Source organism: Alligator sinensis, unplaced genomic scaffold (genome assembly GCF_000455745.1).
Source record: "Alligator sinensis unplaced genomic scaffold, ASM45574v1 scaffold1259_1, whole genome shotgun sequence".
Classification (NCBI taxonomy): Eukaryota; Metazoa; Chordata; order Crocodylia; family Alligatoridae; genus Alligator; species Alligator sinensis.
In genome coordinates, this window is record NW_005843219.1 from 33,815 (window position 1) to 44,595 (window position 10,781).

Genomic DNA, 10,781 nt, shown 5'->3' on the forward strand with positions numbered 1-10,781 from the left:
GCTTTTCTCAACTAAAAAAAAAATCTGGGGATATCAGGGTTTATTTCTGTGACGGGTTGTGTGTAAAACTTGTTGTGAGATGCATGGTTTCTCCCCACAAGGGATATGAATGAGACTAATGAACTGGATGGTTATCCTTTTTTTCCTCTACATTCTTCTCTAGTGCTCACTAACTGAAATGTGGGGGTCTTTCTTGTGCCATGTAGAAGGACATACTGAGACAGAACCATCGAGGTCTTAGAGTTTCAGCAACTGAGAAGAATGTTTTCTTCCATAATGGCTTCCAAGGCTGCACAACTGAAAAGCCTGTGGCTAAGACCAGATGTTTAAAAAAAAAAAAAACTGTTCTGGGGAAGAAATTTGTAATTTGAGAAAATTGTCATATTTGTCCAAAATGAAGAAATGGAGCGGTTGCTGGCTGGTTTTAGTGAGTGCCTCAGAGCATAGATGGCTAAAGAAATGAGTATGAAGCTGGAATCCTAGAGTACATTTCTACCTCTTGAACTGTAGTGAAGGAAACTTAGATTAGATAGTGGATAGTGAGGCAGTGGGAGGTTGTGGTATCTTCTTCATTGGAGATTTTCAAGAAGTGGCTAGATAAGCATTTAGGAATCTTATTCCTAAATTTGTACAATGGGGTGGTCCAGGTGACCCCTGAGGATTCTTCTGACCATATCATTTTATGATTGACCTCTGTTGTGCTGGCTTGAAGCCAGAAGGTCAATGACAAGGTATCAACATAATCCTGGATGAGTTATCTGCTGGAATCAACCCCCTCCTAGGAATGAAATACAGAGTTTCCTCCCCAAAGGACAATGAACATCAGTCTTTCTCTTGTATAGATTCCACAGCAGTAGTCTCTTGCATGTCACACGAGCTTGCAGGAGTTTGTGTGTGATAAAAAACGAGCACATGCATGAAGAATTAAATCATCCAATGGACCTTACATGTGATGTGGACACCTATTATAAGGTCATTCAACCTTCTGTGCACACAAACTGTTCATTATTTTTGGAGAATTTGAGGCTTTCTCTCTTTAACAGGGTGGTCTGGCCTTTTAGGGATCTGTCATTGAAATTTTTTCCTCAAAAAAAAAAAAAAAAAAAAAAAGGATTAAACAAAATAAAAGGGTTTGGCTGTCTGATTTAACTGCCTATATTATATACACATCTGTAGAATAGAGCAATATCAAGTTAGGGGAAACTGTCCTAAAGGAAATGTCAGCATTTAGAAGTGGCATTGTAATCCCAACAGAAAGCCAATTCCAGAAGGGCATTAAAAACCTAAAAATAGGAGGTTGGAATCCTACAAGTTTCAAACTACCGATTTAATATATATACATATTTTTATCATCATCTTTCATATCTATCTATATATTAAAATTAAAATTTTGGGAGGCACAGAGAATACAAGACAGTCTCAAACAGTTCCAAAACGAAACTTGCCAAGTAGAAAGTACAACGGTCCCTTTGGCTCTGGCCCTAGCACATCGCATAATCCTTTTCTGGTAGCAACTTGTTTGGGTCACAGTTCACCCCGTCTGCAAACTGCTCTTTTACCAGGTTTGCTTCCTTCTGCTTTCTTCTTTGGATTTTAAGTTAACACACCCTTCTTATCTAAATACCCACAGCTGGGCTTCTCCAACAGGGCTGTCTGCTCTCTCCCTAATAAGGTTAGATCTGCAGCTGTCCATCATTTTGTTCCATAAGTTTAGTTGAGTTATCCTCCTTATTTTTCCTCTCAGTTGACCATACTCAAACAAATACTAAATTGCTTTAAACAAGTCTAGCTCTTACTTTGATAGACTTATATGAGCTTGCAGTTGTTAGTATGGAAAAGGCTGTTTGATAAATTTTACCCAAGAAACCCTGAGATCTAATAAGAGGAACATCCCTCAGAGACTTCTAGTACTGAAACTACAACTTAGGCATGGCCGACTTCTTGATTAATGCCTTAAACAGTTGTTTCAAGAACTTGGCCTGGAGTTTGTAAACTAATGCATCCTGGTGTATAATGTGTTGCATTTTAATTCTTATGTGAAAGTGCCTAAGGTGGGACGTGATGAGTGCCATACCGTCCATCTCAACCGGGACCCTGTAACAGGATGGTGTCCTAGGGGTCGCTGTGCTCTCCCCTAACATTCCCTCACCGTGCCAAGTTCGCCAAAAGGGCACCCTCAATTCTCACCCACCACATCTTTGGTGTTAAATATATAACAGGGAGGCTGCCTTTCCATCCTCTTGGCCTTGGCTTCCTGCTATACACTGGCCACGTTCGGTAATGTTCTTTCTATGCACCCCAGCCTTATGGGCTATGCACGGCTCCAACCACCCATTTACCATGCCCCAGGCCTCAATGATGTAATGGACATTGTTTGGTCTTGCCTGATGTCTCACTGGTACTTGGGCTCTCCGCAGCCCTGTCTCGCTCTGTGCCTCACTAGCGCTCAGGCTCTCTGCAGCCCTGTCTCCCTCTGCGCTTCACCAGCACCTGGGCTTTCCACAGCCTTGTCTTGCTCTGCGCCTCACTGGCACCTGGGCTTTCCACAGCCTTGTCTTGCTCTGGACCTCACCGGCACTCAGGCTCTCCACTGCCTTTTCTTCTTCTGCCTCACTGGCGCTCAGGCTCTCTACAGCCTTGTCTCGCTCTGCACCTCACTGGGCACTCGGGGTTAGCACACACCCAATGCTGCGCCCTCTCTGTGCTCGGGGTCAGCACACTCCCCAGTGCTGCGCCCTTTCTGGCATTTGTCGATCGCTGCCCCCACTCTGGGGCTGCTCAATGTCTGCCCCCGCTCTGGGGCTGGGGTCCCCATGCTACTGTGAGTCCCCTATGAGGCCTCCTCCTTCCCCTAATAGCCTCACCCAAGCCACCGGTCAGAACAGTAAACAAAACACAACCACCTGGGCTATAACATAAATCCAAGCCACCCAGCTACAACATTATTCTAGCCACACCAGGGATGCTCCATCCTTCCCCAAGCTCAGGCTGTACCTGCAAAATGGCCTCTCCCCTCTCTTTGCTCTGGGAGAGCTCTTTCCCCTTTGGCTGCTGGCAGCCAATTCTCTCTGGGCCTCAGGCCTGGAATTTATATGGGAGTTGGACCCTGCCCCTTTTGGTCAGCTGACCACTGGCAGGTGTGCATCTCTAGTTCCCTCTGGTTGCCCTAGCAACCTGCACCTGGGTAGGTATCTCCACTCTACGAGTAGCAGGCACCTTAGTGCCCTGCTACAGACCCCCTTCCCTCAACTCTCCTTCCATGACTTGGTGTTACTGGATGAAAGGATGGGTTCAGTGGTGATCCTCTTCCTGGGGAACCCAGAGACAGAGGTACTTACGGTCTTGATGCGATGTTCCATGGGGCTCTGCCTTCCCTACCCCATGTCCCCTCGCCAGCCGATTGGGTGCAGCCTGCATTGTTCAGCCATCCCCTGTACCCCTATTCCCCAGGGTACTGGCATCGGCATAGGTTCCAGTGGGTTAGCCCAGCTGTTATGACAGCTGGAGTTCCAGCCTCGGATGCTGACGGGATAGGCTTCCATTTTCTGGTGTCCTCCTCCTTGCCTCTGGGAGGAACACCTCCAACAATCTTGGAAAGTAGATAGCTGGGGGGGGGGGGGGGAAACTAGCCCCTCCCCCCCAGCCTAACACAGGGACACAGCTTTCCCTGCTCTGGATGCCAGCACTGAGCCAGTTGCAATGCTTCTGCCAGCGACTGGAGCCTCACCACACGTGGTGTGCTCCCTGCTGGCATGCTCCCTCTACTCTCCCCTGCCAGGTACTGGTGGGGCTTTTCAATCTTCCCACGGCAGCATATCTGGCTGCCACGATTGGCCCGGCATTTCCCCAACCCAAGAACAGTTGTTTCAAGAGCCGGCTTAACGCCAGCTTGTGCGGCCACCACTCCTGCTCCAGTTCCAGCTCTGGCTGCACTCTCAGAGGTAAGTTTCCCGGGTGGGGAGGGGGGGAGGGGTCAGTTTGTGTAGTGTGGGCCTCTCGGGGTTTCCCCCACTCCCTTCTGGAGCCTGTGGGGGCTTCTTGCTGCCACAGACCTCCCCCCTTAAGGTGCCTTGTGGCATCTGGACCCCTCATATGGCCTCCCAAATGGCCTGATGTTCCTCTTCATGAGATTGATGTGCCTTCTCAGCAGGCTCCACTGAGCTACAATATCTAGAGAGGAAATCCACTACAAAATTATCCTTGCTGGGACAGTGCATTACCATGAACTTAAAATGTTGTAGAGCCAGAGCCCAATGAGTAATATGGGTATTTTCACTTTGTTTCCTAGTTAGCCACTGCAGTGGGGCATGATCTGTCACCACCAGGAATTCCCACCCCATCAAATATTTAAAATATTCTATCGCCCAGCATATCACTAGGCACTTCCTTTCGATTGTGGCATATCTGGTTTCGGCATGGCTGAGTTTATGGCTTGCGAAGGTGATCAGGTGCTCATCTTCCCCCATTTTTGCAGCAGTACAGCCCCTAGCGCACTGCCCAATTCATCCATCTGCAAAATAAAAGGGGCAGAGAAATCAGGAATGTGTACCATGATGTCGTGACATTGCCTCCTTCAGATCCTTGAAGCTCCTTCTCATCTCAGACGTCCACTTTAGCACTGCTGCTGGTCCCCCTTTGAGCACATCTGTGAGGGGTGCGGCAAGACCCACAAAATGTGGTATGAACCTCTGATAGTAATTGATGAGCCCCAAGAAGGAACGGAGTTGTTGACAGTTGTGTGGTTCTTCGAATTGTTGTATGGCCTCCACCTTGACGGATGGTTCCCTGTCTTACCTGAAACCCCAAGTACTTTGTTTCTGTCCCTGCCAGTTTGCATTTTTTTGGAATGGCTGTCAACCCAGCTGTTTGAAGCTCTCCCAGGAGTGTTCTCAGGGCCTTGAGGTGCCGGTTCCAATTGGAGGTGAAGATGATGATGTCATCGATATAGGCTGCCGCATATGTCATGTGTGGTGCCAATAAGGTGTCCATAAGCCTCTGAAAGGTGGTTGCCATGCCATTCAGCCCAAAGGGCATGCGTACAAATTCAAACAGGCCTCAAAGGGTCCTGAAGGCAGTTTTGGCACAGTCAGTGGCTCGCCTTGGGATTTGCCAGTATCCTTTGGCTAGGTCGATGTTCGATGGTCAGGGAGTCTGCCTTCCCTGATTCTCTCAATGAGGTGGGCAATATGTGGCATGGGGAAGGTGTTGACGGTCACTAAGGCATTTAACTTTCTATGCATTTAATAAGTCTATGCACAAGCGGAGTGACCCATCAGGTTTGACCACCAGTACAATTGGACTGCACCATGGGCTTCGGGATCGCCAGATAATTCCCTGGTCCTGCATTTTTTCAATCTCCTGCCGTACTTCCTGCTGCAATCATTGGGGTATAGGCTTCCATTACTCCCTGACTAGTGTGCCAGGTGGTGTTCTAATCTCATGCTCAATTTCCTGTGCTTGCCCTGGGGTTTCCTGGAACACATCCCAGAAGGCGTCTATTACTTCCTTCAGTTCTCATCGTTGATCAGCATCCAGATCTTCCTGTTGAGCCTGGTGAAACTGTGTCACACTGGCCACCTGTTCCATGTTGATATTGTCTCAGGCTGTTTCCATCTGTGGAGGGGGAGTTTCTCTGGACCAGCCTTCCCCACTTCTTAGTTGCTTTCTCTCCTCCTCAGTCACTCGTACACATTCTAGTACCATGTAAAACAGCCCCCATTCTCATCCCAGGATCATCTCACAGGCCAGAGCTGGCGCCAAGCCGACTTGTGGTTCACCTTGGAACTCCATCACCTTCAAGGGAAGAGAGCAGCTCTGAAAATGCATCTCGCCACCCAATATGCAAGTCATTACCAAAGGTCCGTGGGGCCAGGTCTGCTTAAAGAAGGAACTGTGAGCATCCCATGTCTAGGGTTGCCCTTACTGCCCTATCCCTGATCCAAACTGTCATGACAGGACAGCCCCATCCTCTTTCATGTAAGACAGAGCCAAAGCTACAGTCCATGGCCTCACCTGGGTCTACTTCCTTTCCCCTTTCTCGAGGTGGGGTGGATGTAGTCAACCCATGCCCCAGTTTGCTAAGGCCCAGACCACATTCTCTGGTCATATGCCCGGCTCATCCACAATGGCTCATCCACAGACGACACCCCTCAGTGTCCCCTTCTGTGGACCCATTCACCTCTCTTCTTCTCTGGCCATGCTTCCCATTGGGGCATGGAGGTCTCATCTGTGGCCCTGTTCATTCTCTGAGCTGGCAAAAGCCACTGCCAGGTGGAGGGCTTTCTCACTGGCCCAGGGTTGGTGTCTCCTTATTCACACCTGGGTGTCCCAGAGGAATTGCTCCAAGACCTGGTCTATGACCCCCCTCCCAGTTGAACCAGCTTGCAGGTAGCCATTTATTAAGTACATCCCACAGGTATTGCAGCAGACTGTGAGGCCACTTGGCTTCTTTCAATTTTGGGGCTCAAAATGCCTGTCTGTGGCTCTGTGGGGAGATCTCGATCCTGTATAGGATCGCAGCCTTTATGGTGTCATAATTTCAGGCATCCTCCCATGACAGGGCTCAATAGGCTGCTTGAGCTTGGTCTATCATCAGAGCACCAAACTGGTGGGCCCACTGGGGGTGATCTAACCCGGTCTGAAGGGAGGTCCTTTCAAATGCCTCTATGTAGGCCTCAGGATTGTCTTCCCATGTCATTCGCAGCATCTTAAACAGGTGTGGAAATAAGTTTAACCAGGCCTCCTACTTGACTAAAAAGAGAGAGAAAGAGAAGAGAAAAAGATGCTGATGCTTTTTGTTTTAAAATGTTCTAAGATAAGGAAAAACATGCCTTGTTTTGTCTGTGTGCAGATGTTAACCTCCTCCTTTCCGCCGAACCAGAAGCTGATAACTGTTCCCAAAACACAGTGTTTTTTTCTAAATAAGTAAACTGCTTACGTGTGACAAACGAACGATCAACATCTTTCTGTTTCTCTCAAGGTTGCTTTGTCTGAACCCTGCATCTTTTCTCGCTGTCTAAAGTATAAATACGCTTGTAAATTTGTAGAGGTCAGAGTTCTTTGAGAACTCTCCCTGTGATCACTTGTATAGCTTTAAACAAGCCTAGATGGCTCTGCCAATTCTAATACAACCACAACGCGAAGTTTAATTTCTTCCACAATTTGGTGCCATGACTTGGATAGAGACACCCGAAGTGATCGGTTGAGATACAGACTGTCTCCTCACTGATGCCCCGGCTAGCCAAACTAAGGTAAGAGACCTTTTGAAATCTCTATTGGGGCTTTTCAGTGAGAGACTGCCTGTGTGTCTCCCTGTTCGCTGCTTAAGGCTTACCCTATCCGACCCTTTTGCTGCCAGAATTGTCAGACCCACTATGTAAGTAGGAACTGTGAGTAGAAAAGAATTTGAAACTGTGTTGCTGTTGTCAGTGAATGTATTTCCCTGTGTAAATTGAGTTAAGTTCTATAAAGAACTATGAGATCTTTCTGAAGCTACGAGTGGAAACCTTGTGCAGCCACCCCAAGGACACCAGACTGGGTGCTCTTTGAAAGCAAGAGTGCAAGGTGGAAACTCTTAGACTGAAAGAGATCAGGGTTGTGAGACAAATTTTCCCTACCCCCACTCTCATGAATGAGCCGTGTCTAACAGTGAGCAACTGCATTGTGTGCTGGTGCTATGGACATTAGCCACAGCATTTCTGTCTGCTAGCAAATCTCACAACCTGACCAGACACCTTCAATAAGCCTTTCCTGTGTGAAAGACCTGTGTGAATTGAGGTTAAAGATACGGGGAGCGGAGGGTCTAAAGGCGTACCGGTTCTGCCAGAAGGGACTCCAGCATTGTACATGTGCACACACTATGGCCATAAGAGTTGTAAGTTTCTAGGCAAATGGAATTGGTATACTAGAAATGATTCTAGCTTGCAGTTTCCCCTGGAGGGAACATTTGATTTAAGTAAAATCCTTCATCTCCGCGGAGCCCTTGAGTCAAGAGGCAATAAAACACCACAGACTCAGTGGGACACACTTTTTGATTAGTATACAGAAGCTTCCAAAAGACATCAAGAATCTCAAGTTCAGAGCCTTAAGGACTCCCAAGAAAAACTAAAATCTCAGATAAAAGAACTAAAACAGAAAAGTGCACCAAAAGGGGATCCCCCATCAACAACATTATCAGCACCAATACAACTTTATCCACAATTGACTGAGAATGAATCTGTAGAAGACATAATTGATTTTTTTAGTGTGCCACCCCCATAGCAGTCCCAGGAGATCTCCTAAACCCTGTTAAGCAATTCCCCAATATCAGGGAAGAACCCCAGAAGTTTAGAGAGGAATTGGAAACTATAATCAATTGTTATGAGTCAACATGGGCAGATTTAAACCAATTAATGAGAAGTGTTCTGCCCTCCGAGGTCCGTAACTGCCTCATCGCACAGGCTAATTGGCCTCCTCAAGACCCTGGAATGGGACGTCGCTTAGTAGGTGTCCTAAAACGCCTTCTTGAGGCTGTGCTTAAAATCTGCCCCAGGAAAACTGACTGGGCCAAAATAAATAACTGTAAGTAAAATAAAGGCAAATCCCCAGCAGACTAGATAGATCACTTAAAACTTATCATTAAAAGATATTCTAGCATTGAAGATGCAGCTGAAACTGCCCCAAAAGCAGTTGCCGCCGCTTTTGTCCAAGGACTTCTTTCTAAAGTCCAGGAACAGCTGCGTACAATTGCTGTAGGTTGGCAAACTAAGACGCTTACAGAATTAGTCACCATTGCTAATCACTGTACAGCCTGCCAAGGAAAGAAAAAGGAATCCACAGAAACTAAGCTAATGTCTTTACAAATACAAAATTTAGGCAGAGGTAGAAGCCGAGGTTTCTATCGAGGACAATTCAAAGGCAGGGGACGTGGTCGTGGAATGGGACGAGGAAAATTTCAGTCCCATAATAATGAGAGTTATTATTATTGTGGCCAATCAGGACACTGGAAGGCTCAATGTGCTCACCGGTCTGGCCAGCTGGGGATGACATTTAACCAGCCACCACCCTCCTCTCACTCAATTTTCTCTCCTGAACCAAGAAGCCTCCTGTAGAACAGCTTGAGGAATGATAACAACATCACAGCCCCGCTTCTCTCACTTAATCAAAAGGATCCCTTCGTTTCCTGTTTAATAAGTGGCACTCCTACAAAATGTTTAGTAAACACCGGCACAAGTCACTCTACTCTCCGAGCTGAAGAATTTTCTACAGCCCCCCTCTCCTCTGCTGTTGTAAACTCTGTAGGAGTTTCAAATCAGATAGTTCCTCATCCTGTTTCCCAACCCTTACATGTTTCTCTCGGCCCTGTTTCTGATCAACATGCCTTTCTCCTCAGTCCTTGTTCTCCTGTTAATTTGTTAGGCAGAAATTTTCTTTGTAAACTCGGCTGTACTATTTATTGTTCTCCTAATGGCGTTTATTTGGTTGTTCCCTGTGTTAATGAAATGGCTGTACTTGCTACCCTAGCTAGCTCACCTCCTGAGCCAGAGTCCCCTAATCTTTCTGTGTTACAAGAGGAAATCATAAAGGCTGTCCCTCTATTTCTTTGGTCCCAACATGCTAATGAAATAGGGCAAATTCATACTGCCCAGCCTGTAAAAATTAGATTAAACCCAGCTAAGCCATTACCTAAAGTTGCTCAATACCCTTTATGCCCAGAAGCTGAAGAACGGATACGTCCTGTTATAACAGCTCTTTTGAAGCAAGGTATCATTGTCCTGACTAAGAGTCCTTGTAATACACCTATTCTTCCTGTAAAAAAACCTGGAAAGAATACCTATTGCTTTGTACAAAACCTCCGTGCAGTAAATTCTGCAGTTTTTTCTACTTTTCGTGTTGTACCAAATCCAGCCACTATCTTGTCCTGTATTCCTCCTAATGCCTGTTATTTTACTGTTGTTGACTTGTGTTCTGCATTTTTCTCTATCCCTATACACCCTGATAGCCGGTTTCTCTTTGCATTTGCCTATCAGGGACTTCAGTATACCTGAACTCGATTGCCCCAAGGCTATACTGAATCCCCTTCTCTTCTTTCTCAAATTCTGAAGGATTTAGATGACATAATATTTAAAGAAAAGTCTGTGCTTGTGCAGTACATTGATGATCTGCTCTTAGCATCTACCTCCCTTAAAGCCTGTAAAGCAGATTATTTAACTCTTCTCACCTCTCTTGCCCTAAAAGGCCATAAGGCATCTAAAGAAAAGCTAAAACTTTGTCTCCCTCGTGTCCACTATTTGGGTCATAATATTTCTGCTATGCCTCTATAGTCAAGCCACTGCAAAACCTGACTTGTGTTAATACCTCTGAGCCTTTGCCCTGGACTACAGAAGCCAAAGCCGCTTATGCCTCTATTAAACAAGCTCTGTCGCAAGCTCCTGCCCTAGGCCTTCCTGATTATACTAAACCCTTTATTCTTTTTTGTCATGAAAAAGATGGATTTGCACTTGCTGTACTCACTCAAGCACATGGAAACAAGCACCGTCCCATTGCTTATTATAGCTCTGCTCTTGACCCAGTTGCAGCCGGACTTCCTCCATGTCTTCATGCTGTAGCTGCAGTTGCTATTACCGTTGAACTGTCCTGTACTCTTGTATTAGGTTCTCCCCTTACTGTTGCTGTCCCACATGCTGTAGCAGCCCTTTTACTAAAAACTAAAACTCAACACCTTTCAAATGCTAGATTGACTAAGTATGAAATTTTGCTTCTTTCTGCTGGAAATATTACTTTAACTAGATGCCCTGTTTTAA